The following is a 16,868-nucleotide window of genomic DNA, read 5'->3' on the forward strand; positions in this document are numbered from 1 at the left end:
TTATTACACATAGAAGTTCTGACCAAAGACATCTGCTGATGAAACCGATCCATAATGAATCAGTACAGACCAAGTCGGCAAGTAATTCTAATAATTGTTTCCCTTGCAATCAAAGTCCTTAGCGGAAAATCGGCAACTTTCGAAAAAACACTCAAGCGTTTGGCTGTGTTAAGTGACAACCGTTGCGCAGAGGTTGCCTGTAGCTTTCTGCAAACTCTTGCAACCCTTGTCAATCACCGCTAATAGGGGATCAGCGGCAATGTTGTTGCCAAGGACTCCCTGTTTGACTATTTTGCATTTTGGGTGCTCGCTCGATCGCAGGGGAGATTGCTCGATCCATTTTTGTTGCAATCATTGTCGACAGTTGTGATCAAGGGGTCTGCATCAATGATTTTGGCTCGCTCGTTTCAACCAGATTTATTTACGAGTTCAGAATAAGAAGAGTCCAGATTGTTTCTTTTATAAGCCATCTAAACGCTTGCAGCAAACGGGATCCTTTTTAATATGCATTTAACTGTTTTTTATTCTTACCTGACCGAAGTGGTGAGAATAAAAACAAACATTTTACATGTGGAGAAAAGCGCTGATGAAATGAGGTTCATAAACTGTTGATCTGTTGTATTGATAATCACCGTTATGCTAACCAAGTTTATTACCAATTAAATTTTTATACTGATTTAAAACAGTGATTTTGTCACTTTTTAAATTTGGGACTCGAAAATTTCAGCGGAAAAATTTACAGTTGTTTTTGCATAATCTTAGTTAAATTGAGAATCAAACTGCATGCATCGAATAGACGTCGGCTAATACTTGGTTAACATCTAAGTTCTTTTTATACACTTGCCCCGAACTGATGTAAATTTGAAAATTAGTAAAAAGTTGAATTATTATTAAAAAGAAAAACTGAAAAAAAGTATTTTAAATACACCTTATTCTGAAGGCTGCCATCTCTAAATTTAAAAAAATATTCTTAGCTTCGGATTACGAGCAACCTTCAAAATTTGCTTTTGAATAACGAGGAATGCTTTTACGGCGAGTAGCAACGCCCCCAAAAATATTGTAAGGTGATACTCAAACAACGTAGTTTTCTTACGATATATTTCTACGCGTTTAGTTCGCTACTATAAACATCTTATCATTTGTTCTTGCTCAAGAATGTTCCGATGACCTTGTCCAAAGATCTGTGGCAATTATAGTAATCAATCCTCTCACGATTTTGTTAAAATTAACCAGGTAACAGATAATTATAAGATGATTACTTGGTAAAGAACAGTAAGCTAATAATATCCTTTCTGTGTATTCATTGGTTTTCACGTATGCCTGCCTAACAGTCCATTTTAAGCATAACTTTGAAGCCTCCCTATAGTTTGAAAATGGGCGCTAAAACCTTGACGCATAAAACACTCTTGGACAGATATAGAATTGCCCTAATTTACTTTTGACAGATATCATTGAGGAAGGAAGGGTTGCTCATCTCAATTGTTCAATTTCTTAAGTTTTTGTCAAACTTTGTTGTCACAATATTTCTTCCATAAAGCTTTTCAGATAAAAAATAACAACGTGTCTCAGTTTACTTCCAAGTTCCTAATAACAGTACCGCAGTCGTAAAACTCAAGCATTAATAATCTGGCCTTTGATATGAGAACTTGAGCACGTGAAACTTATCGATACTGAAACTGACTAGAATGACCATGCTCCAATCAGTCGCTCCGTCTATTTCTGGTTGTTCTTCAACAAATTTAAGTTTTAATCCATTAATTTTATATCAATGCAATTGATCTCAATTAAAACTAAAGGCTCCTTCCATTGTTGAGTTCAGCGTTCATTTTTTAAGTGATTGTTCCTCAATTGTTTTTTGTCTTATATTTCGCCAACTTTGAATCATTTTTTTGCTGCCATCTTGTTGAATAAATATAAATTTATTTTTTATATAAAAACCAATTTTCTGTATTCGACAGAATACTTGGTCTCGAAAAATAAATCAATAATACTTCACTGCTATCGCAAAAACGTAGCAAATTCATTTAACATTTGGCTTGATATGAAAACATATAGCCCGGATGAGAAAGGGGAGGGAAACACACCCAGAACATACTTGAAAAGCCTCACAAGTCGGGTTTTTCAACTTGACTGGAGCCTTTTCCGACAATTTTCGAGCTATTATTTTACCTTAAAAACCTTATTAATCTTGGTACGGCCTTATTACGGCACCTTAGTTGTCTTGATATGGCATTAGCACGGCACCTTATAAATCTTAGTACGGCCGTACTACGGTGCCATAGGAAACTTGACAAGACTTAGTACGGTTTTTTCTAAGACTTATACGGTGCCGTAGCAAGGCCTTAGTAAGTTTTCCAAGTCTCGTCAAACTGGGAAGATAATCTCAGTCGACTTTATTAACTCATTGACATGCCATTAGCTATCAGTTTAAAGTCATAATCCAAGTTTGGAATCAGAGCAACACTCTGATTAATGACCCTCGTCACTCTGATGATGATGATGATTTATTATGTGAATTAAAACCCACACAATCGGGTTTTCTATCTCAAAAATTGTTCAATATCTTCCCGCTAACAAAAATCTTCACTTTTTTGTGAGACCTTATCAATACAGCACAAAAATCCGCTTTTGTTAGGCGGCAACAGAAGATGGCATCTCACTCTGAAGTAGCAGTCCAGACTAACGCAATGGTGGCACCCTCTGCGAACGAGCGATATCGCTTCATGTATCTGGTGCCTGTGATAAAAAAGTATAGTTCCAATATGATGGCAATTTGTCAGCTATTTTTTTTACAAAATTTTAGTTTTCTCAAGCCATTATACCATCAACACCTAAAACAATGTACGTTAACGAACTATGCCTCTTCTCACGTGCTTCAAAACATTTCTTCCGCTTCTCATCAGCACAGCTCTACCATATATCTACCGGGTTTAGCTGCAGAAACATTTTGGTCCAGTTTCAAAGTCAAGGATAGCAAAAAAAATCTGTTTCTAGAGCTCTCCACATTCCCTTAATTAAAAGATTTGCAGAGCATCTTTTCTCTCCAAGTGTTCTCTGGTTACTGAATTCTTTTGAGTGGGGAAGCAGGACAAGGCTAGCTGATTCCCCAACACATCTCTTTTGACTGGGAGCCAATAGCGTTGAGTGATCGCGTCAGAAGTTTCTCTCCAAACGGCTGATTTTGGTTTTGATTTTCTGCTGAGACTATTCAAAGTAGAGCTGACATTGATCCGCTGCTTCCACTGTTGGCACACGACTCTGTCGATTCCTATGAAGAAGCCATTGGCGGGCCTTTCACAAATGACCCTACGCTATCAAATGGTCTGATTTTTTAGAACAGTTCCATGGCCTTTAATTTAGGGGTTCATTTTTTCCAAACCACTGATGGGGTGAATACTTTAGGCATTAATAACGTCTATCACAGCATAAATAGTTTCATTTGTCTTGTTTCTATTCTAGGGTTGGTGAAAATATTCGCATCCGAAAATTTGGTTCAGCTTAAATTAATTTTGTAAACGCTAAGAAAGTTTCATGAGGTCAGTTGTCGAGGTCCTCCAGGGCGTAGAATGGCTGATTTTACTGTCTAAAATAAATCGAAAAGACTTTTATTGTTTGAATGTTCACCTAAATTGATGTTCTCAAAAATCAACGCTAATTTTTTTAAGCACGCATTTATTTTACAAAATAATTTCATGAACCGTTGTCTAAAAAACAAACAGTTTTACGCAATTAAAATTTTAAACGAAATTTACTACCAAGCTCAGTGACAATCCGAAATAATGGTTTAAAGGCGAAGTGTCCAGAGAATTAAGTAATGATTTTTTTCAATAATTTATTTAGTAATACTTTTTAAATATTATACGTAATTTAAAAATTTTTGTTTGAATTTTTTTATGTTTTACTTGAAAAAGTTTGTTATATAGACTGTTGTGAGATCTTAAATCGTAAATCTTTTTTAAACTTTGAAGTAATTAGAATAGTTAGATTTCACAAGAAAGTGTGAGTTATACAGACTCTGAGCAGGTGTTTATAGTAAGCAGTGACTTGAAAGCGTGAGTAATACTTCGAATGTTTCAATGCAGTCAGTGCCGACATCATTTGACTGAATTAATGACTTTCGAACTAATTTTTTTTATCTTTACGTAATCAATTCTTGACAATCACCAACATTTGAGACGCAACTTTGTACCAATAATTTTGACTTCGTATACTGATGCAAGCAGTTTAATTTTTGACTATTGAACAATGTAGGGTCAATTTCGCGAGAAAAACTGATTATCCGTAACTGTGTTCTTCGTAAAATGGAGAACTTAGCCCGCAAAATTAACAACCTGTTCTTTTTACTGATTTGGATATTAAGTTAATTTTGAAATTAAATAAATCTTCCCAAGTTTTATTTCAGCTCAATTTTTGCCCTTGTTTTCAATTTCTGTGTGCCTATATGGTCTTGGTTCTACTGTTTGCAACTACTTCGTTGTTTTAATCGAACAAGGTTTCGCTAAAGTTTCATCCAATTATTTGAAAAAAAGTGTTTTTCAACAGAAGAAATTTAAAAGATCCCTGTCGTGGTCCTGAGCACGAGTAACAAGATCTTTAATATTAAAAATGTTGAAATCAGAAGTGCCTGAAAAAGAAAAAATAAACATACTCTAAAAGGTAATTATTATCGCCATCAGTATGAAAATTTAAAGCTCCATCTATATGGTGATTAACTGATTTGGATTATTTCACATCTTAAATATGAATAATTACTCCCCTTGCATTAACTGGCAAATAACAGTGCCGTCTCTTTAACTTAGCACACTTTTCTCCCAACATTTGAACGCGTCATTGATATCTACTGTGAGGATTGGCGAGTTGGTTCATGATCACCACAAATACTGGGTACGTCAAAATTTTAACGAGAAAAATTTTTTACTTACACTGACAAACTGGTGTTATCAACATTTGAAGCTATGAGTAGGTTCAAAGTTGACGCAAATATTCGACAATATTGAATCAAAGACATCAAGTGAGAATGTTTTAATCGTATCAAAGTTCAGATTTGAAGAAAAGTGAAACTTCTCTATATTTTAATCAAAAACCGTCTTTATCTCTTTAATTTTTAATTTCTCCTTTTTTTGAGCAAGTTCTCCTTACCACTGAAATTTAACCTCCTCATATAAGGGCAATACGTCAGGACAATGTAATCAAGTTCCAGCAGAGCAATTTGGCTGTGTTTAACAAGAACTGTCTTGTTCTACTGCGCCGACTGATTGAATGAGGTCTTCGTTCCTTTGCGGATAAACACGTTAGATGTAATGGTTAGTGAACTTCTTTTCAATTTAAAGAGGACTTCCGCAAATCTTTCTTGCAAATCAAGTTTTAGGACTGCAGGCAGTCTCACTTTCTCTCCCAGCATTAAGTCCAGAAGAGTTTAGCCCATCGTCTTTCAGGTGTTCTGGTGTGTCATCAACGTCTTTTGAGGAGAAATTTCAAATGACTCGTTCAGATTCCAACTCTAGAATTGAATAGCCCTGTTTGGACTGAGTAATAATCAATTCCGTTTTCTCCTGGAAAATAGATGTATGATTACATATTTTTGATCTCCAGTTATTCACTGTTGTAGGTCACCGCTTAGAAGCTGTGGACCATTGGCAGGGATTCAACGATTTCGGTATCATAGATTTCGCAAAAATTTTATCTAATTACACCATTACTGTTTGTGAAATTCCTATTTCGCTTAGTAAAGGCTTTGATCGAAGCTGATCTTGCGTCTAAAGTTACTAATATGTTTCTCAATCACTGAAACAGACCTCGTTGAGGCGAAGTTTTTCGAAAAATTGGCTGAAAAAAAATCATCTTCTTTGTCAGAAAATAAAATCAACAAATAATATACAGTTTTAAGCGCAAAAAATAGACAACGATTCATTAGAAAATGTCTCATGTCAATTTGTTCTTTGATGTTTTTGGAATATGTTGAAAACATGTAGATAAGAAATCAGGATAATTCTAACTAATTGAGTTGAGCAGCACATGCGACAATTTCTTGCAGCAGTAAAATTGAAGCTGAGCATTACTGGAAGTGTTTTTTGAGATGTTTTGGTTCATTAAAACTATTGATTTTCGCAATCAAAAACAATGTTAGCCAAAGATCAACGAAGATAGAGAAATATTGTTCCTTGACTGTCAAACATCTGAACAAAAAGAGAGTATGCGATGGGTGTCGGTAGTTTGAGCTATTTTGATTCGTGAAACTTAATTAGAAAAACGTTTGGCGAGAACAATACTTCACTAACAAAAAATACTTAGGAGTATACTTTGATAGATGGAACAACTTCATATTAATAAAACGAGAACCAGAAAATATTATTCAAATTAAACTTTAAAATAATCTAAAGGTGCCATTATCTACATGTCTTTATTGAAATTGATTGAAAATCATGTCTATCATTTTCTTGAATTTGTCCTGCAGGGAAAGTTTAAAAAGATATTCTCATTTTATCACGCTAAAAACCATCTTTCTTTAAAAAATAACGTTTTTTTAAAGCAGATAATTTTTTTTTGCCTTTGGAGCTGTAGTACCAGGAAAAAAGAAGCAATTAATATTGCGAAAGCGTTTGTCTGTGGCATTAGACTGCCTAAACAGAAAGAATCTCCAAGCATAGACGATTCTACGATGTCGTTTATGATCATTCTCAGATGCCATCAAAAATGACAAAAACGCACCCGGTTTGTTAGATCTCAGTAGCCATGCAAGAATCTTATATGATGTCGTACACATTATATACTATTATACATTATGACTTCTCCCTTGCAGTCAAACCTCATTATAAATGCGTCGCAGAAGAGTGGTTTCGCACTGTCGGCTGCTGAGGACAGGAAGTACGAACAATAAGCCCAAAATTGTAGTGATGTCGGAATTCAATTCATTTCTCTGGCTTTCGAAACGTTTGGAGGATTTTCAGAGACAAGTCGTAAGACCCTCAAACGAATCACTACTCTGGCTGATAACAAAAATTGGCAGCCGGCGGGTTTGTCGGTAGCCTTCAGTAGTTTATCTCAAACAGTCTCTCAATCAGTCTCTCTTACAGCAATTCGGGGGTCTGCAATCATGCTCCTGGCTAGGGATGGGAGATTATAGACACATATGAAACGGCAGCAAATCTTTGAGTCCTTGTTGCAGAAGTTAAGCGGCGAGTCGGCCTTGAATAGTGTGTCATCCATGAGGGGGGACCATCATACTGATAGGTTTTTGACTCACCAATGAGTGGGGAGCTCAAAATTTAATGCATTATTATACTAGCTGTAACTCAGTGGCGGGTGAAATGTGATTGCCCAGAACTGGAAATTTTACCTCAAACAATTTTTCCAAGAAGAAGTGTGATTGCATGGGTGATTGCATGGGTTGAACTGATAACAATGATCGTTTATGAACCAAGAATTTCTAAATAATTAGATTTCTTAATACGATCCTTTAATGAATGCTAGGAAATCATCAATGATTCTATTTAACTACCGGTACATCATATATTTTCCTTGTATGAAAATCAGGATATCATGAACAGTTAAGACAGTTATGACACTATTATGAATAATATATTGAAATAGTATACATTATGAATAATATATAGTAATAATGTTATGAAACCATAAATGACCGATGTATGGTTAGAGGGAAACATTTATGACCAAAAATGATCACCAGGAAATCGAATATGCTGGGGGTAATACTAGGGCAATCATATCCTCATACGTTACTTTTTATGATTAGCAGCAAAAAAAACGAAGTCACCTCAATTTCAAAGCGTGATTGACTTTTTTTTTCCAAAAATAAATGATTTTCTATTTATGATCCTTGTATGATTACCAACAAATTATAATCGTATTAAGGACCTTGTGTAATAACCGGAAATTTTTTATCCAGTTCGGGGTATTTTGGTCTGATATCATTATCCAACTTACTTCAGTCAAAATGAGCGTCACAGTTATTGCAGTTTAAGCATCCTTTAACAAATTGTGTGACCCTTGTTTGATTTCCATGATATCATACAAATCATATATGGCTTTGTGTGATTACAAGGATTTTTGTATAACCGTCAAATTGTTAAGTATTAAATAAACTAAATTTCAATTGGCACAATGAGATCTAAGTTGAAATAAGTGCTCTGTAAGTATTTAACCATCTTGTTATAATCATGAAGTTTTTTGTTTGTAAAGTCAATAACATATGTCTTATTTTATTGGGGAAAAGTTACGATTTCTAATAAGCTAAGGGTGGCTCGCGTGGATCTAATTTGTGTGTGCTCGATAAGTTTTCTTCTTTTCTTTTTTATTACTGTAGCTCTCTCATAGCATGTCATTTCAGACCAGGACGTCCAAAAAACAGAAGTTACAATGTTGAACAGAACTGAGCCAAATTCACAAGTTATGTTGACGCTATTATTGAAATACACATTAAGGACTGCTATGGTTACGTGTGATTGGGGAGCGGAGGGGAGGGGGGAGGGGGGAGGGGGGAGGGGAGGGGGTTAGTGGTAGATATTGTTTATTGTTTACTCAGTTTAGTGTGTCCCACTTATTTTTAGCACAACACAACAAACACTCCATCGCAAGTAAGTCTATTGGTGAGGTGGTCAAATGGAGCGTGAACAGATAGCCAAGCGAGGTAGCTGAAGGAATAGAGTCACAGCACACGCAATGATTAAACTCAGCTACACATCGCCAGCATCCGTAATAAGGAAAACTGAAGTGGCAATGTTTACTGATGGAGGGGGATGCAAGGGGGGTTATTTGTTAGTTTTTGTTTTGTCATCGATGGAAGAGTTGTGGCTGGAAAGGGTAGTAATGGTGGCAGCGGAGAAGGAGAGGGTGGGGGGGGGGGGGGGGTGGAGTATTGCTCATGTGAATAGTTGAGTGAAGGAATGAAAGTAACTTTGGAGAGGTGGATAATAAAACAGCACTAAAGTTGCACCTACCAATTTCTCTAAAGATTGCCCATTTCTTTATATGCTCGCTATAAAACACTCATTAGTTCTCTGGCTATTATTAATTCCAAAAATGAACGCTCAGTGGGCAAGTAGACAATTGTGGCCCGAATGCATCACGAACTGGTCATGGCGATCAATTTGAAGTTCTCTTTCAAATAATCTTGCCAGACAAATGTTTTGAATCTAGAGGTTCTAACAGTTATTGTTTGTCTGCATCTGTTTTGAAATTTTGAGCAAATAGTCAATTTTTGCAGTTAATCAGAAAAGAATATTTTCATTGAATGCTGTTGTTTCTAATAACTAAAGTTAGAGTATATGAAAATATTATTCTATACAACCACTGTAAATTATATCCTCTGCGTTTCTGATTATCATTATTAGTTTACATTATCCAATCTGCTAATTGAGATTGTTTCCAAGTGAACACAATTGTAAAATGATGAATATAATGGCAAGGATGATTAAGTTAACAACGGATAATTTTATGACTACACAATACAACAATGGCCGAACAAAAGGGCGGGCAGAAAATTCATTTATCAAGGGAAGCACGGAGGGGGGGGGGGGGGGGGGGGGGGGTGTCGATTCGATAAGAACTTCAACTTTCGCTAGTCATAATCACTTATACAAATACAATGCATGCGTACACACACTATACGACTTTATACCTGAGATTTCTCTCAAGATATGAAAGAAAAAGGGAAAACAAGGTGTAGGTGGGGGGGGGGGGGGGGGGGTGTTGTGCGGTGGTGTTGTTGTTAGAGTCAAGTGAGGAAAAGAGAGGAGAGTGTTTGTTTACCAACCTGGTGCCCATTTCATCTTTTCCTTAATCTTATCCTGCCTGTATTATGCCATCCCTCTTTACACCCAAACACATTAAACCCAATTCTACTACTTAAATAGATATAGTTGCAAACAGATATAGATTAGAGTAGATTAGATAGAAAGTTTTCCTTCAAAGCCAAGTGGGTTAAATTGCACTGTTTTATTACATCACGACTTATATCCTAATTATTTAAAAAAGTATTGCTGTATGTATAGTTTAACTGCTACTTTCAGGTAAGTTGTCTAATCACAATATAAGCTCAAAATTACGACTTCACAGGGAAATCTTTCAACTTCTTTTGGCTAATTTTATTATAAATGTAAACCCGGCTTAACTTATTGCTGAAATTACGTAAACTCACCGCTGAGAAAACGCCTCGAATTGTCATTTGTTCAACGAACGGAAAATTATGAAAAGACGCACGAAAAATTTATCCACGAATAATCATACAAATTTCTGAAACTTTTTTAAGCGGTGAATTTATGTAATTTCACAACTAGAGTAAGCGGTGAACTTACAAAAAGTCACCACATTTCACCGCTAAAGTTTGTAATTTCACCGCTTATCTTACAAAAGATCAACGCGTGTGTTTTACAAAAAGTAGAGTGAATTTGAATATGCTAGATTTTAGTGAGAAGTGGCGTAGTGGAAGAGGAAGTGGCTGAAATGCAGGAGGTGAGAGGTTTGAATCCGCGCAAGGACTGTAACTAGTAGTAAGCGGTGAAATGTGCTAAATTTACCAGCAGTGAACTTACATAATTTGACCGCAAAATTATGCATAAAATTTGCGGTGAAAAAAAAAACAACTTCAAATGAAAACTCACAAACAAAACTATAAAAACGCATCCATGATATCAGAGTAAGTAAGATCAGCTAGCAAATGCTCAACTTTTGCCTGCATGGCGCTCGAAGATGAAATGAGCCCAATTTTAAGAATGACAAATGTTAATATGCTAATTGTTTGGTAAAAAATTGAAGAAAAAAAGTTCAAAAATTGAAATGTTTGAAAAAAGAAAAAAAATGGCGCGAAGGAGAATTTTTCATGTGATATGTTGATAATACGATGACATTGTTTCTTTTTCTGATGCTTTATTTTAAATTTTTCATTCAATTCTTGACGCTTCCAAAATGTTTCGTTCCAAGAGTAGGACCTAGGACAGGGCTCTTTCAGCTTTCACTGAGCGTTTTTTGCTTTTTTCATTTTCGAGCCAATTTTTTTTTCTTCCAAGAAAGTTAATCTTGCAAAATTTTACAAGAATCTTGCAAAAATCTTGCAAAGCGTAACATCGTCAATCTAAACAAGGGCAATCTAAATCAACCGGAAACTTATAGTCTGATCATCAGAACGTTTCCAGAAAATTTTCAAGTTTCAATTTTTATTATGACAATACATGAGTTTTAACGGAAATAATTCATCATAACGTTTTCTATGACCGAAAAAGAATTTCAGTTAGTTATTTGTTCGACACAAAGCCTTGTCATGTTTTTTGATTATTTGGTTTGAGTGGATGTCATGTATTTTTTATTAACGATGTACCTTTATGACTGCCATACAACTTTTACAATTTAGTTTTCACGTAAAAATATAAAAACAAATGTTACTGCAATTAAATGCTATATAATGGTTATTCTCAACTGCTGTAGAGAACGGTAGCAGCTCAAATTGTTCGATAGAGTTTTTTCATGTTTGTTCGCTTCATGAGAAAGTTATTGAAAACTCCTTGAAAGCATTTGCACAAACTAGAAATCTGATTATGTTTTCGAAATGATCTAAAATCGTTGCGCATAACCCTTCATGGCGCATTTTCCCTTTAGTTGATTAATTGCAACTGTAGTTTCTAAAAGTTAGTGAACTATCTTAAAGGGTTTTCAACAGTTCATAGTATTCAATATTAGTCGTTACACTTGACGCTGCAACCGGGAAAAATTATTTTCCCCAATTTAGCATTCAATTGTTTGACACATACAATTGTTTTTTTTAACCTATGAGCTCTATTAGAATGAGAAAAATGAAAAACTCAAACATTTAGAAACTTCTTACCGCTTCTTATGATTAAAAAGCTGCTTGTGGCAAGCATATTGCAGATATCAAGAACAAAACGGAAAAGCTCAGAGCAAATTTGTTTTATTCATGAAACGATACGAAGCTAAACAATACAAAGATAACCCTCAATAAATTAGAAAAATATATTGAATATTACAAAAACTTTCTTTTTTTTTCAAAACCGAACCTGAATGGCAGTGTTGATCTCTTACAAAAAAAAGTAACGAGCAGCAAGTCCTTCTCTGTAGTCAGCTAAAGAAGTGAAAAATGGACTGCCAGGTGACATATATAGAAAGGCAGAAAGAACTGGTGAAGGGAATATTAATGTTAAATGTCAAATACTACCTCACAGAGCCCGTGCTTGTACGCTCAAACCTGGCTTACACGCAATTAATTACGCCACCTTTCATGCAGTGAGACTGAAAACTGAAATAGTGATGATTTGAAAAGTGTTGACTGTTAATAAAAACATATTTCTAATTGTTTAGCTTGTTTACTTCTCATTTTAAGAATAATTGGCTGCACAGAATTATGTAAAACAATTACACGGAGAGATCAGAACTTACCCTGTTGTTTTTTTTGTTTTTTAAAGCTTTACTTTTCTCAGGTGGGGTCACTTGATTTTTTTCTTTTCATTCTCCGCGTCAGATTGAACGGGACAAGGTTATGAGAGGTTTTGGCATAAATTTCTTTCGAAATATTTCTTGGACTTTCACTTGGACATTATTGTAAAGAAAGGCGTCCAGAATCTAGATCACTTTCGACGAGTTCTGTCTGCTGAAATAAAAGTGACTGTTAAGTGTATTCTAGTTAAAAGTCGTATACTATCAGTACTCTTCTGAGGATTGAATAATTGGCTCCCCAGTCAGGTTACAATATAGCATTTGGAGAAATGTCAAAGAAGATGTGTTAAGTGGATCAGACGAAAATGGAATCTCTCTGACTCAGGTCTGACTCCTAAAGGGCTATGTCTTAAGTCTGTTTAACCAATTTCTTTTACCAATTGTATAGAAGCTGATCTTCTCAAATCTCCTTCTTTTTAACAAACTACTTGTTGGACAGACAATTCCGAATCCACTTGATTTCTGGGAGATCAAAATACATGACTACAATACAAGATCCCGTAGCAAATTCTTGATTTATGCCAGAGAGATGAAACAGAAGCGGTGCGACGCAATTTTTTTGTCCGTCTAGCTGAGTATAGCATTGCGCTTTCATTCAACGTCATTTTTTCCTGGTATACACCCCTGATGGTATACGCCCCTGAAGCCGCAGTTTCTAAGTTCAGATCCTACTGTTATCCTTATGGATGGGATCTATTAGAAAACTTTAATCAAAATCGAACCTCCCCTAAATGGGGCAAAAGCAGGAGTGTTGAATCATGTCTGGTTTGATTTCATTTTTATTATAGTTGTTATTATTATTATTTTTATTATTATTAATATTATTATTATTATTATTATTATAAGTATTATTATTATTACGATTATTATTATTATTATTATTATTATTATTATTATTTTTATTATTATTATTATTATTATTATTATTATTATTATTATTATTATTATTATTATTATTATTATTATTATTAGTATTATTGTTTTTGTTATTTTTACTATTATTATTTTTAGTATTATTACTATTATTTTTATTATTATTTAATTGTTGCTTTTCAAAAAAATAATTTTAAAAAGATACAATTGTGTTGATTGCTCACAGATACTCCTAATGGGTTTTCGAGCAACTAATGATCTTTTTACTTGACACTAAGTGTCTCCTTCTTCAAAATTTGCGCATTGACGGGGTCTCAAGGAAGTTTTAACGAGGTGTAAACGGGCCTATATAGCATATTCAGTTAAATGTTACGGTATAGATTTAATTGAAACTATTTCATTTCCTACAAGTTATTTTGTTTTAGTTTTGACAAAAGTTATTGTTTTTTCCTATTTATTCACAAAGCCTGAATAATGAAGACGATGACTGATTGCAATAGTGTCATAAATGCACTTTATCATGTCTTTTTTGTTTTATCAGCTCATAATTTTTTAAAACTATGACACTAAATTCTTTTCGAAAAGAAAGTTTGACAATATTCATTTCTGACTGCTCTTTATTGTTATTTTTTGCCGTACCGTACTTTAACCTCATCAATTAAGGCCTTCACGGGTGGTCAATGAAGCATAACGCAATCTAATATTTGTTTTCAGATGACAGCTAATCTTAGATAATTTAAGCAAATTCTTTTGTGAATTTTTTAGAATGATCTTGAGATTTGAATATGCTTGTTTCTTTTCTTTCGGTTTATGACTCGTCAATGGCGATAGGTGAAAACTCCAATTGGTTTTTTTTTAAATTGCATTCGCAAAATCTATAACTGTTTCAGTTTCACAGCCAACGGTTTCTAAGTTTTTTTCACAATCATTGGAACTTCTGAAAAATCTTTTCCCTTCACAATTGTTTCTGTCGAGTTATTCTCAATTAACAACAGCTAACAATCTTTTGTCGGGGTGTTATTTGTCGGAACTGTCCTCAATAATAAATACTAGGGGCTTCCTACTGAGACTCATGTGCTTATATTGCCCCTCTTTTTGGTTTTTGCAGCTATGGTGAGCTCTTGGTAATTTGTCAATGAGGTTTTTGGTGGCATCTCTCATAGTCTCAAAAATCACAAATCGGATCTACTTTGGGATCAGTAATCAACCAAATCAGTTAGTGATTCCAATTTGTAGCTTATTTGCAGACGGAGAGGAAATTCCTGGAATTTTTTTTTGAATGTCAAATTTCTTATACTTGCGGTTTATCAATTTTATTGATTTAGTTACATGATTTTCTCGCTAAATGAAAAAATGCGTTAGTGCTTTTGTTTTCTATCATCCTTGGTTAGGAAATCGGTTCCGATTTTAATACATGTCGTTTTCTTCAACTGTGAGGAAAATTCAACTTCGTCAAACTTTAAACTTTTTGAACTTTGACAACTTTTTTTTCAAAATGAATTTTGATTTTATTCAAACGTCTTTGTTTTTTGCCGTTTTGGTCTTTTGCTTTGTTTTCCAAATACGTTATCCTTGAGTTTTTTATTGTTGTGTCTGAAATCTCCCAAACTGTGGCAAAAATACTGTCTTCTGAAATCGGAGCTGAGTTTTTATGGCATTTTTCTGCATATGCGTTTTTATTGGAATTGATAACTTTTTTGCCAGATCTTGGGTGTATTTCATAAGTAAAGAATGCCCACTTCACTTTTGTTGATCTCACTTCACTTTTAGTACAGGCCACACATGCTTACTAATAATGAAGTTGGCACTTCAGACATTGCTGTTTAGGATTGAGTTCGAAAACGGAATAGAGGTTGAGAGTTTGATTTCTTAATCTCATTTTTCTGTTTGGTAAAACTGTTTGCTTACTTGATAAAAATGCTGTTTTGGCAAAATTGCATTCTGTAGGAACGGAAACTTGAATTTAAGTAAAGAACTTAAATAATACAGACCTTGAGTTATTCCACAACAAAGCAGCAAAATCTAAAATTGAAACCGTACAAAGATAAAAATGGTAAAAAAAATTTAAACTGACGAGAACGATTGAATGAGTAAATAATGATTCTGATAAAGACTCTATGATAGATCTAACATCGATTTTTCTCACGCGTGATAAGGGATTAGAAACCATATTAGGGACTTATGGTATCGAAGTTGTGAATGACCTTCCAAAACTTTTTCTCAAAAAGGCCTTTTTCACACAACGATTAGGAATCTGTGGTAAAAATAGGACAAAACTATCATATCCAAAAATAGATTAGCAGTATATAGACGGCTCAAATTCAGCAATTTTTGTAACCAAACCAATCTGAAAATAACTAAATCGTTGTGATATTCAAATTAACGGAGTCGATGAGTGAGTTAAAAGATCTCTTCGAGTACTAAAAATTGTAATATTTGTAGAAATTATATTATTCGGGCAACTATACTTTTCGTTAAATTAACTTGACAATTTTTCAACTATTTTCTTCTAGAAATGTAAGCATAACTCTGAGCCGGTATATATATTAAAAGCGACATAGAAAACTCAAACTTGTAGTTTTACCAGAACTGGAACCTATCATTAACCTTAATACCAGGTAATTGTTAACAAATTGCAGTTTAAGACAAAATAAAAACTTACAATTGTACAGATTTAATAAAATCACATAACACCTTTGAAGATTTAAAGCATATCCTTTGTTCTCGCTTAGATTATGCTCAATTATCTTAGTTTGGTTACTGTTAAAAAAGTGATCAACCAATCGATTTTTAGGTTAGGTTAGGACAAGAAATGACGGACAACACGGAGGCCGGAGACAACCTCAAGACGATTGATTTCTGAGAGTATTAATTGGCCAAACTCCTTCCAGAAGACCGCATAGTGAAGTCACTCTGAGGGTAGGCCTGCCTGCTGGTAGAAAGGCGATTTAACTCAATCCATGTAATATGGAATAGTGAACTAGTAGACAATTAAAACGGTCTGCAGTAACCCGAATAACCTGATCGGCAATGTCTTAACATTATATCAAGTTGGTTAATACTCGTCTGTTTGGGTTTTAGACTGAACACCGACGAGCTCTTCAGGCCATCTACTATCTTGTAAGAGTATATCGGTTGATCGATTAAATGAATTGTGGACCTGGTATAATTTTCAATCTTAGAATCACCACTTCATTCCTTTGCGTATGAACATTTCTTAATAACAAATAAATTACATAATATAGGGAGGCACTTCATATTTATACTAACAAAATTAATATTGGTAAGTGAGCACAGTTCTATAATGCTTCAAAACAGTTCATTTGGGGATCGAATGAAGGGCTTTGTATGACCCTTTAGTCTAATTAAGAGCATTAGAATTGTGAAATTATTATCACTTCCTGTAGTTGTTTCTTTGCTCTACGGATTTGTTCTAGGACTATGTGTGGAATTGTGAAAAGAAAAAACATTCATCCTATAAATTTAAATTCTATATTGCCGACCACAGAGGATTCTTCTGTTTAGAAGGTGGT

This window comes from Convolutriloba macropyga, chromosome 15 (assembly GCF_964194025.1).
Source record: "Convolutriloba macropyga chromosome 15, txConMacr16.3, whole genome shotgun sequence".
In the NCBI taxonomy this organism is placed as follows: Eukaryota; Metazoa; Xenacoelomorpha; order Acoela; family Convolutidae; genus Convolutriloba; species Convolutriloba macropyga.